The sequence below is a fragment of the Dendrobates tinctorius genome, unplaced genomic scaffold (genome assembly GCF_039654945.1).
Source record: "Dendrobates tinctorius isolate UK_male_01 unplaced genomic scaffold, ASM3965494v1 ptg000145l, whole genome shotgun sequence".
NCBI classification, from domain to species: domain Eukaryota; kingdom Metazoa; phylum Chordata; class Amphibia; order Anura; family Dendrobatidae; genus Dendrobates; species Dendrobates tinctorius.
This window is the reverse complement of record NW_027361812.1, coordinates 14,476,617-14,498,778: the sequence shown is the minus strand read 5'-3', so window position 1 is coordinate 14,498,778 and position 22,162 is coordinate 14,476,617.

The following is a 22,162-nucleotide window of genomic DNA, read 5'->3' as shown; positions in this document are numbered from 1 at the left end:
GACAGAGTCAGGTCAGAGCCAAAGCAGTCGAGTCCCGGGGAATCCAAACACACAAGGACATGCAGAGACGGGGCGGGTAAGAGAGGAATGAACAGACACGGGCTAAGAAAGCTAAACGCAGTAGGACAAATCAGGGTTTTACCAGAGCCAGCTCCACACGCCGTAGGCAGGAAATATAACTGGCACTGCCTGCAGGATGCAGCGCAGAGAAATAGCAGACCTGACACCATAATGAGGCAGAGAAAGTTAACCCTTGACATGACCAGACCGGGAGAGGAGCGACAAGACCCAAAAGCTGGTCTGGATCATGACACCACGAGGGTACAAAGGAGGGATATATGTTGCCAGTGTGGATTAGCGCATTTGGCCCCCCACTACCTGCCCGTTGCTCCCATCAACTGTCAAGGAGGCATCCTGATGTGATCTGGAGCAATGCCCATGTGCAACCTATGAGCAGACGCCGGACCAGGAGACAGCGATGCAGCCATGGAGATGTATTGGAGGAAGAGGGAGAGGGGGAGGTGGGCCCGCATGCACATCACTGGTATGTGGATGCAACATGGAGGAATAGATATACCGCATATAGGTTACCATGGTGACCGCCAGTACACAAAAGAGAAATATCATGATCCGATCGACATGGGAACATGATTGCAGAGGGACATTTTGGCTGCTGTCAAAGATGAGCTTGGAGTACCTTAAACAGATACCCAGACATTTTAGCCCCTTTCTGCCAGATGACGTACTATCCCGTCCATGTGCCCTGGGGCTTAATTCCCATGGACGGGATAGTACGTCATAGGCGATCAGCCACTCTCACAGGGGAGCGCGGTTGATCGTGACCGGGTGTCAGCTGATTCTCACAGCTGATACCTGACACTAAGTGCCAGGAGCGGTCACGGGAGCAGGCAGAGGGGCTGTCAGCTCTGACAGCCCCTCTGCCTTTGGATCGGCGACCCCGTGGCATGATGCTGTCAAGGAGACCCAATGTCGCCATGATGACATCCGGGTCTCCAGGCCTGAGAGACTTCCTGTCATGTGCAGTGCAAGTCAGGAAGTCTCACAGGTCAGTGTACAGAAGCTGCAGCGCTGACAGCTTCTACAGCATGCAGATCTGCATGCTATAGAAACGATCAGCCTGCACAAGTTGAGTGCCCCATAGAGGGACAAAGTGTAAAAGTAAGAATTTAATTTAAAAAAAATTAAAAATAATGTAAAAATATTTTTTAAAAATAATAAAAAATAATAATACAAAATAAATATTTATTCTATCATTAAATCAATAATTGAAGAAAAAGAATTTAAAAAATAAAAGTACACATATTTAGTATAGCCATGTCCGTAACGACCTGATCTATAAAACTGTCCTACTAGTTAACCCCTTTAGTGAACACCATTAAAAAAAACAAGGCAAAAAAAATGCTTTATCAGCATACCGCTGAACATAAAGAGGAACAACACGGGATCAAAAAGACGGATTTAAATAAACGTGGTACCACTGAAAATGTCATCTTGTCCTGCAAAAAACAAGCCACCATACAGCGTCATCAGAGAAAAAATGAAAAGTTATAACTGTCAGAATAAAGCGATGCAAAAATAATTATTTTTTATATAAAATAGTTTTTATTGTACAAAAGCGCCAAAACATATCATATCAAGCGCCAATTATATCAATGAGGTATCACTGTCATCGTACTGACCCGAAGAATAAAACTGCTTTATCAATTTTACCACACGCGGAACAGTATAAACGCCCCCCAAAAGAAATTCATGAATTGCTGGTTTTTGTTCATTCTGCCTCCCAAAAATCAGAATAAAAAGCGACCAAAAACTGTCATGTGCCTGAAAATGGTACCAATAAACACTTCAACTTCAACTTGTCCTGCAAAAAATAAGACCTCACATGACTCTGTGGGCCAAAATATAGAAAAATTATAGCTCTCAAAATGTGGTAATGCAAAAACTATTTTTTGCAATAAAAAGCGTCTTTTAGTGTGTGACAGCTGCCAAACATAAAAACCTGCTCTAAATAGTAAATCAAACCCCCCTTTATCAACCCCTTAGTTAGGGAAATAATAATAAAGTAAAAAAAAAATATTTATTTCCATTTTCCCATTAGGGTTAGGGTTAGGATTAGGGTTGGGGCTGGGATTAGGGTTGGGGCTAAAGTTAGGTTTAGGGTTGGGGCTGGGATTAGGGTTAGGGTTGGGATTAGGGTTAGGGTTGAAATTAGGGTTAGGGTTGAAATTAGGTTTAGGGGTGTGTTAGGGTTATGTTTGTTGTTAAGGTTATGGTTGGGATTAGGGTCAGGATTAGGGTTAGGGGTGTGTTGCGGTTAGGTTTGGAGTTAGAATTGGGGGATTTCCACTGTTTAGGCACAATCAGGGGCTCTCCAAACGTGACATATCTCATTTCCAGCCAATTCTGTGTTGAAAAAGTCAAACAGTGCTCCTTCCCTTCTGAGCTCTGCCATGCACCCAAACAGTGGTTTACCCCCATATTTGGGGTATCAGCATACTCAGGAAAAATTGTTGGGGTCCAATTTATCCTGTTACTCTTGGAAAAATAAAAAATTAGCGGTGAAAAGATCATTTTTGTGAAAAAAATATGATTTTTTATTTTTACAGCTCTACATTATAAACTTCTGTGAAGCACTTGGGGGTTCAAAGTGCTCACCACACATCTAGATAAGTTCCTTAGGGGGTCTGCTATCCAAAATGGTGTCACTTGTGGGGGGTTTCCACTGTTTAGGCACATCAGCAGCTCTCCAAACGTGACATGGCGTCCGATCATTTTGCATTGAAAAGTCAAACGGCTCTCCTTCGACTTCCAAGCTCTGCCATGCGCCCAAACAGTGGTTTACCTGTATATATGGGGTATCAGCGTGCTCAGGACAAATTGTACAACAACTTTAGTGGTCTTATTTCTCCTGTTACCCTTGGTAAAATAAAACAAATTGAATCTGAAGTAAATTTTTTGTGAAAAAAGTTAAATGTTCATTTTTTTAAACATTCCAAAAATTCCTGTGAAGCACCTGAAGGGTTAATAAACTTCTTGAATGCAGTTTTGAGCACCTTGAGGGATGCAGTTATAAGAATTGTGTCACTTTTGGGTATTTTCTATCATATAGACCCCTCAAAGTGACTTCAAATGTGATGTGGTCCCTAAAAAATAGTGTTGTAAAAATGAGAAATCGCTGATCAAGTTTTAACTCTTATAACCACCTAACAAAAAAAAATTTTGGTTCCAAAATTGTGCTGATGTAAAGTAGACATGTGAGAATTGTTATTTATTAACTATTTTGTGAGACATATTTCTCTGTTTTAAGGGCATGAAAACAGTTGGAAAATTGCAAAATTTTCAAAATTTTCGGAAAATATCCGTTTTTTCACAATAAACGCAAGGTGGATTCAGGAGCTAAGGCAAGGTACGTGGCCCTGGCATCTTTACCATCAGAAGTAATCTGGGGACTAGGGCAAGCTAGGGTGCCCCTAGCGCTAGGGACAGGGAAAGAGCCTTTGGTCCTGGGATACTCGACAAGAGAGTCCTGACAATTATTTTGCTCCTACTGAAACCTCTAAGTCATGTCACCCATTAGGATACCACTTTCATGATTTCCATAGAGTATGATGACCCTACACAGTATGGTTGCCCCACAATCCCATCACAATAAGATGGTCACTACAGCCCCACATGGGCTACAGCCCACGGTATGATTGTCCCCCCAACAGCACCATATGTAGAAAGATAGTCAACCCCACAACCCCTATATAGTATGAAGGTCTTCCCAACAGTCCCCTAAATAGTATGATGGTCAAGGTCACAGCCCCCTATATAGTATGATGGTCCACCACACAGCCTCTATAAAGTATGAAGATCCACATGACAGCCCACTATAATAATAATTTTTACAGCTCCAGCATTTTCCGCAGCACTTTACAATTTTAAAGGGGACTTGTACATACAATATAGACATTACAGAATGAACATAACCGAGATATCAAAAAGAGTGAGGGCCCTGCTTCTATATAGTATGATATTCCACATCACAGCCCCCTATAAAGTATTATAGTCCATCCCATAGCACCCTATATAGTATGAGGGTACCTCTAACAGCCCCCTATATAATGTGATAGTCCCCCAACAGCCCCTATATAGTATGATGGCCCACTCCAGAGACCCCTATATAGTATGATGGTCCCCCAAGTACCCCCAAAATAAAAAACTTTTTACTCACTTATTCCAGTACCTCTTCCTCCATAGCCTCTGTCTACTTTTCTATCCTATCTGGCTTCCGGCAGGATTCCGTCTAAAAAGAAGCCTGCTGGGGTAAGTGATGGAGTCGGTAGCTCTGTGTTCCATCACAACTGTTAACAGTATAGGCATCCAGAGCATGCCAATTTGTTAACACTGTAGCACACAATGCAGCCCACAGTCAGACAAGCCCTTCTGGCATTTGCCAGAATTACCAGATGGCCAGTCCAGCCCTGCTCCAAGGAATATTAATTAGAACACTACCTGATTGCGGTAAGTCTTGGTTGTGCAGTACGAAGGTGGAGGGGATTTTCTCTGCACTGTTGAAGCGAGTGGCTCATCATGGGAGAGATTAAGGACACAGGTTGAGGCACTAGAGGAGGTGGAGGAGGCAGAAGGCATGGAGTAAGTGTTAGATAAAGAGGTTTGCCGTTCAAGCCCTGGAGATTCCAAGACTTGTGGAGCAGCCCCTTTCCCGCCTGCCCACACAACAACCAGAGTTAACCAATGCCCAGACAGTGAGATGTAATGCCCCTGCCCTTGTTTGCTCGCCCTGGTGTCAGTGGTGAAGTTCACCCTATCAGACATACATTTTTTCAGGGAACGGGTGATGTTGTCTGCAACATGCTGGCGTAGCGCAATCACAGCTTTCTTAGTGAAGTAATGGTAACTTGGCAACTGGTACTGGGTGACTGCGAGGGCCATTAGCTTTCAGAAACCATCTGTATACACCAGGCGGAAAGGCAACATTTCCGAGGTCAACAGATTGAAGATAGCGAAGTTCTAGCTCTTAACTTTAATGTGTAGCAGGAAACAATTTTTTATGTGACCACAACTGTGGGACCGAGGGCTGGCTGCTGTGCTGAGTGAGGATGGAGTAGCCTGTACACAACAAACTGCTGAACTGTGAGTGAGCTGCACGCAGAGATGTTATGGTGGATTGAGAAAGATTTGTCAAAAACAGCAGGAATGTCCACTTCCGTAACAGCTGACGGGCTCTCACTCACCCCGACTGTAGTGGGTAAACAAGTGGAGGTTCTGCAGCTGGAGACCAGAGTGAGAACACTTGCCATGGTGATGGAGGAGGAAGAAGCAGCAGATGCAGTTGATGGGGCAGCCGGTGGTTGGTGAGGCCCGCTAGGCCGCATTTTAGCGCAATGAGATTCCCAGACTAACACATGTTGATTGCACATGTGCCAGTTCATGCATGTAGTAGTCAAATTAAAGGAATTTTTGCCTCTACTGATTAGTTTCTTACAAAATTGGCAGATAACATGAGTTGGGTCATCCTTTGCAGTCTCAAAATAGGCTCAGCATATGCAACCCTTGCCGCCCCTGCAAACTGCAGACCCGTGACCAATGGTGGTAACAGCCAGAGTTGTGGCTGATGATGCAGTGCTTGTCATGGTGTCATGGTTGCATCACTCTGTGTCTGTGCGGGAAGCTGCAACATAACCTCGTCATCTTCCTCCTCCACTTTGTCTGCTAAGCTACTCAGCTGCATGCCTCTGGGTTCACATCAAGTAGAATCTACAACCTCTTTGTCATCCTATCTGTTCTCCCACTACTTGCCCTGAGAGTCAGCCTCCTCCTCTTCTTGCCGTGACAGCACAGCACAGTATGCATGCGGCTCAGGTATCTGAGCCTCATCAGGATCATCTCCACCCCTGGGAGTTAAGACATGGAGGGAAACAAAGGTAGTTGGGATGCCACCTCTTAGGATTTACTGTGTGTGATGTTAAGATGAAGGAAGAGGAGGAGAGGCCATTTGATGCAACGCTTGTCATCAACTGGAGCTCACGCTCTTTCTGACCCTCATCTACAAAGCGTATCACTGTGTGGCTACCAAACAAAGGACGTCAAGTAGCTCATTCAGTAACAAAAGTTGTTAGTTGTCTTTGGATAGGACAAGCCGGTGTTTGTTTAGTAACACTTTAAGCACTTTAAGTAACATTACCACCTACCCCACGAACACCTCAAATTTCAAGCCTATTCCCCCTTCCACGACAACCTTGCTTTTTCCCACTGATGTTGGATGTACCCTTCCCCTCTTTTAACTAGCTGTTTCACAACCCTAGTCCCAGACCTGTCAGTCACCTGTCACTAAATTAACAATCAGTATTTATTTTCTGAGATAGTATCGCTGGACCACAGAATTAGCACAAAAGATTTATATGTTGAAATATGGACTGGTGTCTGGACCACACAATTAGCACAAAGGATTTAGATGGTGAAATGTGAACTGGTGTGTGGACCACACAATTAGCACAAAGGATTTAGATACTGAAATGTGTACTGATGACTGGACTGCACAATTAGCAGAAAGGATTTAGATTCTGAAATGTGGACAGGTGTCAGGATCATACGATTAACACAAAGGATTGATATGCTGGAAGGTTGATTTGACACAGGATCCTATCTATCTGAACTAGCTGACAATATACCGCCTAGCTAACTATCTGAGTACTTGCAGCAGCAGCCTCACTACGCTGATACAGTCACAAAATGGCGCCATAGCTACCAGTCCCCTTTTTATATGGAGAGGGACATGCGACTTCAGCAGCCAATGACACAAGCCCTTCTGTCTAGACATCATGGATGGTTTCTGTGCCCTGATTGGCTGCCGGAATCTCAACACATTAAGTTATTGAAAAAAAAAAGAATAACAGTCCGCCACTCTTCTGACCCCTCCCTACCCTCTCCCCTCATCAAACACGTTCCCCCCCACATCATACAGCACCCCTATCCTAAACAAAGTCCTAACAAAAGCATTAGTGGAAACTTGATCGTTTACCGAATTTTGGACGAATTTTGCAGATTTTGAGGAAATGCTCAGGAATCCGAACAGGAATCCGAATGTGCAATGTTCATGCCGACTTTGAGATTGGCAAACATTTTCCGAATAAGTTCACTCATCTCTAGTCGAGATAAAGGTTATTTCTTTGTATAGGATATGCATGTATATCCAAGTTCCTGTTTTAGGAAGAAGAGGAAGAAAGCTTCCACAAGACACCAAACATCCGACATCAAAACCAGTCCCCCAAAAAGTTACTTCTTGGTGCAGGATATGCGTCCCCAAAACACCCGACATCCAAAAAGAAAAATAGTCCCCAAAATATTTATTCTTAGTGCAGGATATGCTAAATGTGTATCTTCAAACTTTGCTTTCAAAGGAAGAGGAAGAAAGCATCAATGGAACCCCAGAAATCAATACAAAAGATGAAAGGCCAAATCCACATCAAAGGTAAGTTATGCATTTTAGTTCAAATAAGATATGCATGTATAAACTTCAGTGACCAGTTCCAGGGCATCTAAGGAGAATAAATGAAGCACCAACACAATTCCCGCAAAGGAGCCAAGAGGTAGGTCTTGCATTCATTATAGACTGAAAACAGTCTATTTAGTTTTCTTTGTTTCTCATCATTAGAGGTTTCTCAAAGGGAGGGACCAGACACCAACAAACCCTCAGACCACAGAACCAAACGGACACAGAGATTCCATAGGATAGTGGGACACCCACCACAATCTTGGCCACAAGCACCATAACACAAAAAACGGACACAGACCAGGTACTGTAGAAGTCTTGAAGAAATAGAATAAAAAGTTAAAACCAAAAATAAAAAAAACAGAGTTTAAAAACACCTACTTCTTTAGGATGCAGTATTGGAATAGGGAAAGTATATTTCATAGAAAGGCACTAAAACCCAAATTTGCATTTAGGCCATGTGGGGACAGGGTTCCAAATCTACAGATCCACTTACTCTCTAACTGGGTCAGGGTCCTCCAAAGAGCACCCCCCCGACACCCATACATACTTGATCTATGGCTTTAATTTTAAGGCCAGAGGGATTACTATGTTGCAGTTTAAAGCATTTAGGTATTGTTTTCAGGGTACTCACATCTTCAGTGGAGATGGACTTTTCAATATCTCTCACGTGTTCTCTAACTCGTATTTTAAGTTCACGTGTGGTGAGCCCCACAAAAACCTTACCACATGGACACTGGGTATGATAGATGACTCCCTTAGAAGAACAGTAAAGGGTTTTTCGAATTTCAAAGCTTTTGGTTCCATTGTAGTTGTTGAATGTTTTGCTTTTTATCAGGTTTAGACAGGCCTTGCACATGCTGCAAAGAAAGAAACCATAATTCATCTGTGATTGCTTCATTTTGGTTAGTGAGTCTGGATTGTAATGACTGCATTCTTAGGAGTTATTTAGGTTTTTGGAGCATTTTGCAAAAAATAGAATGATTATGGAGGTAAAATCTGGCCATTGTTTGTTAAAATCCGTTATTAATCGTAGCTGGTTTTTGCTGTCCTTATTAGTTGCTTTTTATTTTTTACTGTACAGTAATTCCTCTCTTGGGATCTTAGAAGCTTGTTTAAGGCTATTTTTAATCTATTACTGTAGCCCCATTCTTGGAAATTTCGTGACTGTCCGCTTGGTTACAAAAAGCCTCCTCCGTATATATTTTTTTAATGCTCAAAAATTGTCCTATCAGAATTCCATTTATGGTGAATTTATGGTGAGATGAGGTGGCATGTAATAAGGTGTTAGTTGCAATCAGTTTTCTAAAAACATTGGTGAAACTTCTACCATCAGGAAGGGTAGAAATGTGAAGATCTAGGAAATCTAGATTTCTTCCATGTTTGAACACCAAGATGATGTTTTCGTCCTTTTGATTTAGATGGTCCATCAAAGATGTTAATTGATCCATTGACCCCTCCCACACAAACCAGATATCATCAATGTACCTCATCCATCCCTGTATGTGCTCAATACCAACCAACTGATTGTTTTGAAAAATGTCCCTTTCCCAAGCTCCCAAGAAAAGATTGGCATATGAGGGGGCACATGAGGCCCCCATTACCATTCCTTGTAATTGCAAAAAGATTTAATTATGAAAAATGAAAATATTATATTATAGCACAAACTGAAGTAGTGTCAGAGCTAGTTGTATCAAGGGTTTTTCTAGATTGCTCTTGGAGGAATTATGAAACTGCCCTGAGGCCATCCTCCTGTTTTATAGAGGCGTACAATGCCTTTACGTCAGCTGTGACCATTGACATCCCCTCCTCTAATTGTAAATGGTTTAGTCACTGGAGGGCTGCTGACAAGTCCAGGATGTATGATGGAAATGTAAGGAAAAGACATTTTACATAAAAATCAATAATTGTGCAGACAATCTTGTAGCGTTCCCCATTACCAGAGAATATGGGCCTCCTTTGGGGGTCAAGGGGATTCCTGTGAAGCTTGGGTAGCAGGTAAAAAGTAAGGAATGTAGGGTGGAGGTTTTTGATGCTGTCTAACACTTTTTTTAGGAATTATATTTTCTTCATGTGCTTTTTCAAAAATTAAGATGAGTTGGTTTTGCAATTGGGTTAATGGGTTGTACGATAATTTTTTGTTGCAAGATGTTACGCCTAGAATCCTAGGTGCTTGCTTTTCATACAAAGTATTCAGCCAAATAACTAAGTTTATCCCCTTGTCTGCTAGTTTTATTGGGGTGAGACTGTAGTTCTTCCAAGGTAATTCTCTCTTCCCTATCTGAATTAGATCTCCACTTAGGACTATGGGGGAGAGACTCTGTCGTAACCATTTTGGTAACTATTTCAATAAATGCACATGTGCTTAGTGGAGAAAAATGCTTTGATTTACTAACGAGATGTGTTGGAAACCTACCTCCCTCCATATGGGAACTTTCTTCCACCAGGACCTCAAGGTTACGTAGTGCTTTCTTTTAAGTTTCAGTGGGTAAAAGAATGTCCTGGTCATATCTGAAATGTAGTTTTTGTGAAATTATTTTTCTGGCAAAAAGGTTTAGATCTTTCACCACCATTAATTTGTCTAGGTAGGAAGATGGAGAAAAGGTTAAGCCTTTTTCTAAAAACTCTGATTTGAGCGTTAAGGCCCCGTCACACTAAGTGACTTACCAGCGATCCCGACACCGATATCAAGGTGTCAGGATCGCTGGTAAGCCGCTATGTGATCGCTGGTGAGCTGTCACACAGACAGCTTCACCAGCGATCAGCACAGCGATGCCGAGCGCCCGGCATCGCTGGCCATCCCTGTAAAAAATAGAATCAAAATAAAAAATATAGTTATTCTCACCTTCCGATGTCCCGTTCAGCCATCCTGCCTCTCTCCACGCTCCGGTCCCAGTGATCCTTTGCGAGAATGACCGCGAGATGTCACGGTCTCGAGGGATAACAGTCTCGCGGTCATTCGTGCAAAGGATCACTGGGACCGAAGCGTGGAGAGAGGCAGGATGGCTGAACGGGACGTCGGAAGGTGAGAATAACTATATTTTTTATTTTTTTTATTATTTTTTATACCTGATCACTGGTCTCCCGCCTGTCACACACAGCGATGCGTGCTGGCCAGCGGGAGACCAGCGACCAAAGAAATGTCCAGAGGTTTCTTCCAGCGTTCAGCGATACTGGCAGGGGGGCCGCTCACTGATCGCTGTCACACACAGCGATCTCGCTGGTGAGATCGCTGTTACGTCACAAAAGTTGTGACTCAGCAGCGATCTCGCTACCGAGATCGCTTAGTGTGACGGGGCCTTTAGTGAGAACATGATTAGATAGATTGATTACCTTCATTTTATTGTTGTTCTTCCTGCTAATCCTTTCAATGAAAATATCTGGATATTTTCTATTGTTTCTATAGTCTGTTCTGGTACGCATTAAATTAAATTTTTTATGAAAATATAATTTTTTAACTTTGCATACTGGCCTTCTATTTCCCGAGATTGTCTCTTGGGTAATTGGTAGCGTTTACAAACAACTGTATGCATGTACAGTATATATATGTAGCAATCGCAGGTACGCGGGTTGCAGTGATGGAGAGGAGAAAGAGAAAGGGTTAATAAGTTTAATAACAGGGGAATACTCCACGCAGGGAGGTAAAAGGTTAAACAGTATAAATGGAAAAGGATGTTGGGAGGTAAAGGGTTAAACAGGGGATTTAACAGTTTTGGCAAAGGATATTGTAAGTAGAAGAACTACAGTTCAGATAACAGTAGTTCTTGTGAAGCACTTGTGTCAGGAGTTCCGCCAACTGTAACTCCTGCTGAGAACTCAATGGCGCCGGCAAAAGCTGGCGCTGTGTCTTTTTCAGAAAAGTCCTGGGCCTTAATGTCCCTTCTTCCGGCGTCAGTGGTCGGTCTCCGGTACCTTCCACTTGGCCTAATCCATAAACTGCAGTGGCTAACAGGGATACGGGCCACAGTCCTGTAAGAGACTAACGTGGCTCTGCAACTATATTCACTTGTGAATTCAGGTCAAAAGTGTCCGGGCAAATATTCGCTGGTAACGTCAGGGTGCAAGTATCAGTCCAGTATGTGGTCACTCTTATGTGGCATGTGTACTGTACTCACGGACATGGAGCATACGGCACCTTGTTCTCTGGTCACTACTGAGTGCGCTGCACTTTCCTCTTCATGCTGCGCGCTGCCTATTCGTGCCAAGTCTCAAGCGCCAACAACCATTGGCGCGCAGCTTCTCTCTGGTGGTCACAGGCACCCTGCACTTTCTCTCTGTAATCACCAATCTCACACTGCATGTCTCTTTCTCTGAGATCCCCACTGCTGGCGACAGGGCTGCTGCACAGACACTGGCCTAAGTAATGCTGGTTCTCCCAGGACGGAGTACTTCTCTCTCTGGCTGCTTCAGCATGCCTGTCCCTTCTCTCTACTTCGGCACTGTCAGCTTGGCTCTGCTCTGTGCACGGCTCTGCTCTGTGTGCACGACTCATCTCTGCAGGCCATGGGGGCTCTCTCTATCCAGCCTGTTGCAGCGCTGGTACTCTACCGTGGGGGAAGGGGCAGCAGAGCTTTTCTCTTTTATCCCCCAGATGCTGCACACACTTTCTTCCTCTCTCGATGCCCTCCAGGGTCTGCAAGAAGGTCCCACTCACTAGCGCTTCCCCCAGGCAAGAGGGGAATGTCCGGCTCAGTCAGGCTAATGTGGCACCCTGGGAGTACGGTTGCCACAGTGGCCTTACCTCCCTCCAAGGGGGAGTGAAGTCATGCCTGGAAGCAAGGAAGGGATCTCATTTGAAGTCACTTTGAGGGGTCTATATCATAGAAAATACCCAAAAGTGACAACATTCTAAAAACTGTACCCCTTAATGTGCTCAAAACCACATTCAAGAAGTTTATTAACCCTTCAGGTGCTTCACAGGAATTTTTTGAATGTTTAAAAAAAAATGAACATTTAACTTTTTTTCAGGTCCAATTTTTTTTTATTTTACCAAGGGTAACAGGAGAAATTGGACTGCAAAAGTTATTGTGCAATTTGTCCTGAGTACGCTGATACCTGATATGTGAGGAGGAACCACTGTTTCGGTGCATGACAGAACTCGGAAGGGAACGAATGCCGTTTGACTTTTTCAACGCAAAATTGGCTGGAATTGAGATCGGGTGCCATATCGCGTTTGGAGAGCCCCTGATGTGCCTAAACAGTGGAAACCCCCCACAAGTGACCCCATTTTGGAAACTAGACCCCCCAAGGAACTTATCTAGATATGTGGTGAGAACTTTGATCCCCAAAGGGCTTCACAGAAGTTTATAACGTACAGTCGTACAATTAAAAAATCATATTTTTTCCAAAAGATCATCTTTTCACTCCCAATTTTTTTTCCCAAGGGTAACAGGACCCCAAAAGTTATTATGCAATTTGTCCTGAGTACGCTGATACCCCATATGTGGGGGTAAACCACTATTTGGGTGCATGGCAGAGCTCGGAAAGGAAGCAGCGCCATTTGACTTTTTTGGCTGGAATTGAGATTGGACGCCATGTTGCATTTGGAGAGCCCCTGATGTGCCTAAACAGTGGAAACCCCCCACAAATGACAACATTTTGGAAACTAGACCCCCAAGCAACTTATCTAGATGTTTGATGAGAACTTTGAACCCCAAAGGGCGTCACAGAAGTTTATAACGTACAGCCGTAAAATTAAAAAATCATTTTTTTTCCAAAAAAATGATCTTTTCACCCCCAATTTTTACTTTCCCAAGGGAAACAGGACCCCAAAAGTTATTGTGCAATTTTTTCTGTGTACGCTGATACCCCATATGTGGGGGTAAACCACTGTTTGGGCACATGGAAGAGCTCAGAAGGGAATGAGCGCTGTTTGACTTTTTCAACGCAGAATTGGCTTGATGCCATATCGCATTTGGAGAGCCCCTGATGTGCCTAAACAGTGGAAACCCCCACAAATAACACCATTTTGGAAACTAGACCCCCCCATAGGAACTTATCTAGATGTGTGGTGAGAACTTTAAAACCCAAGGCCTTCACATAAGTTTATAACATACAGCCGTAAAATTAAAAAATCAAATTTTTTCCCAAAAAATTATCTTTTCACCCCCAATTTTTATTTTCCCAAGGGAAACAGGACCCCAAAAGTTATTGTGCAACTTGTCCTGAGTATGCTAATACCCCATATGTGGGGGTAAACCACTGTTTGGGTGCATGGCAGAGCTCGGAAGGGAAGGAGCGCCGTTTGATGCAAAATTGGCTGGATTTGACATCGGGCGCCATATCACGTTTGGAGAGCCCCTGATGTGCCTGAACAGTGAAAACCCCCCACACATGACCCCATTTTGGAAACTAGACCCCCCAAGGAACTTATGTAGTTGTGTGGTGAGCACTTTGAACCCCCAAGTACTTCACAGAAGTTTATAACGTAGAGCCATAAAAATAAAAAAACATACTTTTTCCCACAAAAATGATATTTTTGCCCCTAATTTTTTTTTTCCCAAGGGTAACTGGAGAAATTGGACCCCAAAAGTTGTTGTGCAATTTGTCCTGAGTATTCTGATACCCCATATGTGGGTGTAAACCATTGTTTTGGCGCATGGCAGAGCTGGAAGGGAAGGAGTACCGTTTGACTTTTTCAACGCGGAATTGGCTGGAATTGAGATCAGACGCCATGTTGCATTTGGAGAGCCCCTGATGTGCCCAAACAGTGGAAACCCCCCAATTTTAACTCCAACCCTAACCCCCACACCCCTAACCAAAATCTCAGCCCTAGCCCTAACGGGAGAATGGAAATAAATACATTTTTTTAAATTGTATTATTTTTCCCTAACTAAGCGGGTGATAAAGGGGGTTTGATTTACTATTTATAGTGGGCTTTGACGTTTGGCAGCTGTCATACGCTAAAAGACGTTTTTTATTGCAAAAATAGTTTTTGCATCACCACATTTTGAGAGCTATAATTTTTCCATATTTTGACTCACAGAGTCATTTGAGGTTTTATTTTTTGCCGGACAAGTTGACATTTTTATTGGTACCATTTTCGGGCACGTGTTTTTTTTTATTGCTTTTTATTCTGATTTTTGTGACGCAGAATGAACAAAAGCCAGCATTTCATGAATTTATTTTGGGGGTGGCGTTTACACCGTTCCGCGTGTGGTAAAATTGATAAAGGGGTTTTATTCTTCGGGTCAGTACTATAACAGCGATACCTCATTTATATTTTTTTTATGTTTTGGCACTTTTATACAATAAAACCATTTTATATAAAAAATAATTATTTTTGTATCGCTTTATTCTGTGAGCTATAACTTTTTTATTTTTTTGCTGATGACGCTGTGTGGTGGCTCCTTTTTTGCCGGACAAGATGACGTTTTCAGCGGTACCATGTTTATTCATATCTGTCTTTTTGATCACGCGTTATTGCACTTTTTGTTCGGCGGTATGATGATAAAGCATTGTTTTTTGCTTTCTTTTTTTTAATGGATTTACTAAAAGAGTTAACTAGTGGGACAGTTTTATAGAGCGGGTCGTTACAGACGTTACGGCGATACTAAATATGTGTACTTTTATTGTTTGCTTTTTTATTTACAAAAAAAGTATTTATTAGGGAATATTCTTTTTTTTACTTTATTTAGGAATTTTTTTTAATTTATTTTTACACGTGTTTTTTTTTTTACTTTATTACTTTGTCCCAGGTGGGAGACATCACTGTCTAGTGTCAGATCGCTGATCTGACACTTTGCAGTGCACTGTGTCAGATCAGTGATCTGACAGGCACTGCAGCAGGCTTTCTCAGCGCTTGCTCTCAGCAAGGCCTACGCTGAGGTTTTGAGACGGGTTCCCTGATATTGTACTTTGTAGGGTGCAAAGTACACCCCATTTCAGGATTTCGCTGAATTTATATATCTGTTGTTAAAATTCTGTAAATAGTTATGCTTTATTTCTCTTTTATGTTTCCTCAGTCCGGGAGTACTGAATTGTACTAGGGGGAATGTGGCACCCTGGGAATACGGTTGCCACAGTGGCCTTACCTCCCTCTAAGGGGGAGTGATGTCATGCCTGGAAGCAAGGAAGGGATCTCTTTATCAGGTAGCTCCAGCATACAACACAGTTCCTGCTACACATCAGCAAAGGGAGCTCTAAACCCAACTTCAGGGGAGCTGCTCTCTCTGGTCACAAGGAGGAAGTTAATTTAGTGGATGCCTAAACAGGAAAGAGAGAGGACATGGGAAGAAGTGGAGCTGGGGGACAGGAGCCATAGAGGGGCTCATACCCAGTCTTGAGTGCCAGAGACCAGACGCCGGGGTCCGAGGCTGTGTGGATGCTAAAGGTCCCACAGCAGAATCCAGAGGACAAGTGGCTGCAGATCCTCTGTTCCCACCAGACACTCGATGACACAGCAGCACGTGTGAGCCGGAGACGCCATAAAGGAGCGATTCCTGAAGTAGGCTACAGCTGCCTGTCATGCGAGTGGAGTTCTAGGTAACAGACAGAAAGAGGAACTTGAGTGGAGTTCACAACAGCAAGTACCTCAGAGAATAGTGCTAGAGAGGAGACCTCACAACCCACCTGTATAGAGAGATTCCCAAATTGCTTTCAGGCTAACCAACTACAGCAAGAACTGTAACTTGAGCCCTAGACTGTACCTACAAAGCACCATAAAAGGTAAAGGAACCTTCACTCTGTTGTGTCCTTTGAATTCTTTCTGCAACACCTTCTCAGCACTGCTACATCCCTTGCTAACTACTACATCACCATCTTCCTTAACATCTTCCATCTGCCCTGGGACAAAGCTCCTCCTGTGGGGAGCTATACCAACTCTGCTGCATCACTATCAGTCCCAGCGGATCTGCACTGCAGCGCTGGTCAATTCTGATCAGATACCACAGGAGGCATCATGAACACTTATTACAAAAACTCTTCATTTTTCATCCCCTGTAAATATACCCCTTTAATTGGACGCCCAGGGCCATGGACCGGGTCACCGCTGCTGTGACACTGCCCCTTTAAGAAGCGGCCCGGTACCGAGGACCAAACGGGCCTGGTGGGCGCTCGACTTCCCCCAGGGAACAGGGGATGCAGCCTTTTCAGTTTTTGACCCGGCATGCAGGTACACTCTGTCTCGTCGTCCCCCTTACATATATATACACATGAATATAAATAGCTGCATAATAGATATATATACATACAGTTGTGGCCAAAAGTATTGACACCCCTGCAATTCTGTCAGATAATACTCAAGTATTAGGCTGAGGATGCCAATACTTTTGTCTGGCCCATTTTTGGATTTTTGTGTGAAATGATCAATGTTTTGCTTTTTGCTTCATTCTCTTTTGTGTTTTTTCATTTAAGACAAATTAAAAGAAGATAATAATACCAAACAATTTGTGTTTGCAATCATTTTCAGGAAGAATCTGAGTATTATCTGACAGAATTGCAGAATTACTTTTGGCCACAACTGTGTATATAAGGTAGAAAGATATTGTAGGGATTCACTCCCTCTGGTAAGCATTAGGTAGGGTTCACACAAGCAATGCAGTTTTGTACCAAACACGTGCAGTTTCTATTGCTTTCCACAGGTTTCAGAGCACCAAAGCAACATAATCATAAAAATAACTCCCTAGCCTTGTCCAGGCACTAACTAAACAGAACAGACCCTGGTTACTCAAAAACGACTGAGCTAGCCCCAGCTCTGTCACACAAAACAGTTATTGTCCATAGCAACCAGTGATACTTATTGCTTCCTGCACACGGCTTAAGTGTGACGCTTCAGGGATTTGGCTGCGTCCGAGAGTGGACCCTCTGGGTCACGGAACTGAGGCCAACGGGGCGAGCGCGCCAGGTTGAACCGACCCCTATACAGGGACTGTTAGGGGCAGGTCCGCGGGGGTCAGACACCGTGACAGCTGGAACCAAGAGGGGCGGCTCGAAGGACCAGAGTGGCCGCAGACAGGACCGGGATATCGGTCAGGGACCAAGGTACGGGACTCCGTGCGGTAAGCGTGGAGAGAAGCACGGAGCAGTATAGCACCAGGAACAACTAGGACGACAGACAGACAGCAGGCAGGAGAACTGGACAGGGAGCGGGACAGACACTAGAGTGCGGAACTGAGACGGAGACCAGTGGGGACATAGGCTGCGGAACAAGGACCAGGCAGGACAGAGGACAGGCAGGAGGCAGGAAATAGAACACAGTGGCAGAGAGAAACAAGGCTGGGACAGGGGAAACCACGAGACTGAGAGAGAGACTATAGGCTAGCTATAGGCAGCCAGATTAGTGCAGGGTAGGCGCACGATAACCAGGCATCCTCCCCTTATGGGAGACGCCTGATATATCCCCTACTGGCAGGTGATTGGCTGGCCGAGATCCGGCAGCTGCCCACCGCAGGGTTAAGAAATCAGACAGGCGCGCGCCCATGACCTAAGGCGCATGTGCGGGATCGCAGCTACCGGGAGGAAGGAGGAGGAGGGAGCACGTGTTAGCAGGGAGAAGCATGGCAGGCTGGGTAAGGAGATGCAGCGGCGGGACCCGGTGCTGGTGGGATGGCGGCGGGCACGGCTGCCGACGTTACATTAAGCATTTAATCATGATAACATATATCAGTGTGTGCTCACCCGAACAGAATAAAGTCCTTTCTCCGGGAGCAGAGTTCATACACAGCAGAGGCAAGCTGTGATACCCCCTTCAACCAGAGCTCCAACAGCTTCCAGCACCAAACTGAAGTGTTCCAACTTCTGGCACAGTTCACAATGAACAGGCTGCAGCTTCCACATGGTTCTCTGCAGCTTCCACAAAGTTCTCTGCAGTTCTCACAAACAGACTGCTTAGCAATTCCCATTCAGAGAGAGACCCCGGCTTGTGTGTCTCTCTCAGCTACAGCTCAAATTTTTTTCTGGACACGCACCAACAGCATTTTCAACTCTGCTTCATTCAGCAGACTGACACTCCCTAAGGGGACTCCATGAAGCTACTTCCTGGTTCTTAAGAAATCCCTACAGGTGTATCTAATCAAGATCCCGCAGAACTGGGATTTAATCCTGTCCTTTCTAGCTATGCTACATATCCCCTCCCTTTGCCCAAAGCCGCATGCTGGGCACTCACCAACAGCACATTCACCTCTGCTCAATATCCAGCAGACTGACACTGCCTCAGGAGACTGCCATTCCATGAAGCTACTTCCTAGTTCTTAGCAATACCATACAGGTGTTCTAATCAAGACCCTGCAGAGCTGGGATTTAACCATGTCCCTCCCAGCTATGCTATTACATATAGACACAGTATATATATATATATATATATATATATATATATATATATATATAAATTGATCACCCAGTATTAAATAAACAACAGCAACTAGTTGTAGGGCACAGAAAGGTCTAAAAAGAAGAGAGAAAGATAAAACAAATGCAATACCCACCCAGCAAATCCACCACTATTCTAGCACTGATGGTCCTGCGAAGATATCACATACTGTATATTGATATGACCACTGCAGCCAAGAGGAGGTAGATGAACTTTAACAATTTGTTAATATTGGACAACTCATGACCTTGTATTTAATGGTAATAATCATATATAGAGAACATGCATGTTAATCAGCAGATGTAGTATGTTCATTGGATACATATATGTGTTATTTACATGTTTTCCAGACGTACCTTATGAGCCAAGGCTGAATACATGGTATAGCTTTATGGCATCCAATGGATAATAAGGAGCACATAAGGTCTATGTGTAAATTAAGGATATTGGATGAGTGAGAGCCGAGTCCAGTTTAGAAGCCCGGCAGTTGCCAGGTGGGCCGCTGAAGTAAACCTCTACATGTGGCCAGTGTGTAATAGATGTGCACTGCCTTTGAAGTTTGCTCTTTTTACTGTAGTTCATTGTCTTTAGGATTGTCTGTGAGGAAGTGGGAAAAATAAGCAAACAAACCCCAACTTGAGGTGTCCACATATTTATCCAATAATGAGGATCGTAGGGCATGTAGGGCATAGAGTCAGCATGAAATTGGCTGAGGGTGTAATGGGCCCTCCCTTCCTTAAGACCACTCAGAGTTCACATGGGAACTTTCATGCCGCTCATTAAGACTGTTTATTGTTCAGGGCTAATTAAAATGTTACACTCTTCTGCTTTTTACATCCTTACTCCAGTTAATGAATCTACAGACGACACTCCACAGGGTGTTCAGCACAGGGATATAAAGAGGATATGGAATCTCTATGCAAAGTGGAGAAGCAGCAATTACACTTGGCACAGTGCAGCAGTACCGGCACACAATCTACACCCCCATCCCTTTAAAACTCCCCCAGTATCATTGTTAATTGTGTAATGTGCCCCACTGGGAGCGTGCTGTAAACACCGGCAATATATCTGATGTTAATTGGTATATCAGCCTGTGCTTATTCATACATTCAACAATGCAGTATGCATGCACTGTTTTCTCACTGATAAGTCAGCAGGAAGTCAGGTAACTGAAGCTTTATAATAGGTGAGATCACATCAGAGTAGGAAGCAATTGCACCCAAGAATCATCTATGCCTAGCTTCCATCATCCTGCAAATTGTTTCTTCAGAGAGGAAGAGGACTAGAACTCTAGCAATCCTAAAGGCCAATATTGACCTTTTAATGAGCCTTGCCACATGACTTAGGAATTCGATAAATTCCAAAACCAAAATGTAACATTTGTCCTTGCAGAGAGTGACATGTCAAGCCTGACATGCCAAGGTGAGGAGACTTTTAGGCCTTGCAATGCTCCTCTGGGAAATATGCAAATTGTCTCTTCAGAGAAGAAGAGCACTTGAACTCTAGTTCCAGCTATTGGAAGTAGCAATCCTAAAAGTAAATAATGACCCTCTAACAAGCCTTGCCACATGACTTAGGATAAAAGCCAAAACCAAAATCTCAATTTACAGACACTTTATTTCAGGGTACTGCACCTTGTCAGCTCAAAGTGTGAGATCTGGCTTGGCTGGGTGAGAGGCATCAGACCGGAGTCTGTGCAAATGCACAGTGCTACCTTCTCTGAATGGTGCACTGCATACTTTTATGCACATATTCATGACTTTAATGAGCGGTACCATGTGACCGCTGAAGGAAGGAAGGGAGATGGTGAGAGAAGCGGGGAGGCTGCAGAGACCACGCCAGGAGTGGCTAAGTATATGCAGTACTCACCTGTCCCCATTCCAACGCTGCTCGCCGCTGTCTGCTGGGTCCTCTGTCAGTGATGTTCAGGCAGCAGAGGGCGCAGTGACATGGTTAGTGTGTGCCGCGCCTTCTGCCTCAACAGTCACTGACAGAAGAACCAGCAGACAGTGGCGAGCAGCGTTGGAATGGGGACAGGTGAATATCTCAGGTGCCAGGGCCCTGAGCCAGCGGTGATGCCGGTACCTGGCCTCCAGCAACGAAAGGTGAGTATGTCTTTTTTTTATTTGCAGCAGTGGCAGTAACAGCATATGGGGCAAAATCTGTTGAGCATCTTATGGGACAAAATCTATGGAAACATTTTATGTGGGCATCATCTATGGAGCATCTTATGGGGGCATAATCTATGGAGCATCTTATGGGAGCAAAATCTATGGAGTATATTATGTGGGCATAATCTATGGAGCATCTTATGGGGGCATAATCTATGGAGCATCTTATGGGGGCATAATCTATGGAGAATCTTATGAGGCAGCATATGGGGCATATTCTATGGAGCATTTTATGGGGCCATAACCTTTATGGAGCGCTTTATGGGGTCATAACCTTTATGGAGCAGCATATGGGGCATGTTATTCTATGGAGCATCTTATGGGGCCATTATTAACCTTTGTGCAGCATTACATGGAGCTTATTTTGTATGGAGCATCTTATGGGGCCCATCATGAACTTTATGGAGCATTATATGGGGCATATTTTGTATGGAGCATCTTATGGGGCCCATCATGAACTGTATGGAGCATTATATGGGGGTCCTGATTCAATATGGATATTCAAAAACATTTAACCTACTTATGTCTCAATTAATTTTACTTTTATTGGTATCTATTTTTATTTTTGAAATTTACCAGCAGCTGCTGCGTTTTCCACCCTAGGCCTATATGCAACTCAATAAGTTTTCCCATTTTTTGTGGCAACATTAGGGGGGGTCAGCTTATACTCGGATGGGCTTATACATGAGTATATACGATATATTCTTTTTCTGAACAGTATTAATTACAGAGTGTCAATTTTATATTTTTCAGACTTGGAAAATGCATCGACATTCATGGAGGCCATCCTGGCAACCCATCAACGCTCCACAATCATGTCGCAGAGGCAGTAATTGGCAGTTAGGACAGTGTGCTCCCTGGGTCTGTGCACTGTAAATGCCCTGTCACAGATTGAAAACCATATTTAACAGGTTAATAACTATGAGAGGCAGATGATGGCTCCATAACAGGAGCTCCATAACAGGAGCCAAGGAACAAATGGAGGAGGAAGAGGTGATGGACGTGCAACAGTCAACACATGAAGAGGATAATGATCCCCTCTCTGTTGTCCATGATTGGTGGGATGGGATGGAGGAAGCAACCTTGAGTGTTACCCCACGACCAACACACCATTGGCTTGGTCCTCAAGGAAGAAAACGACACATGGGCGCCTTCTTGCTGCAC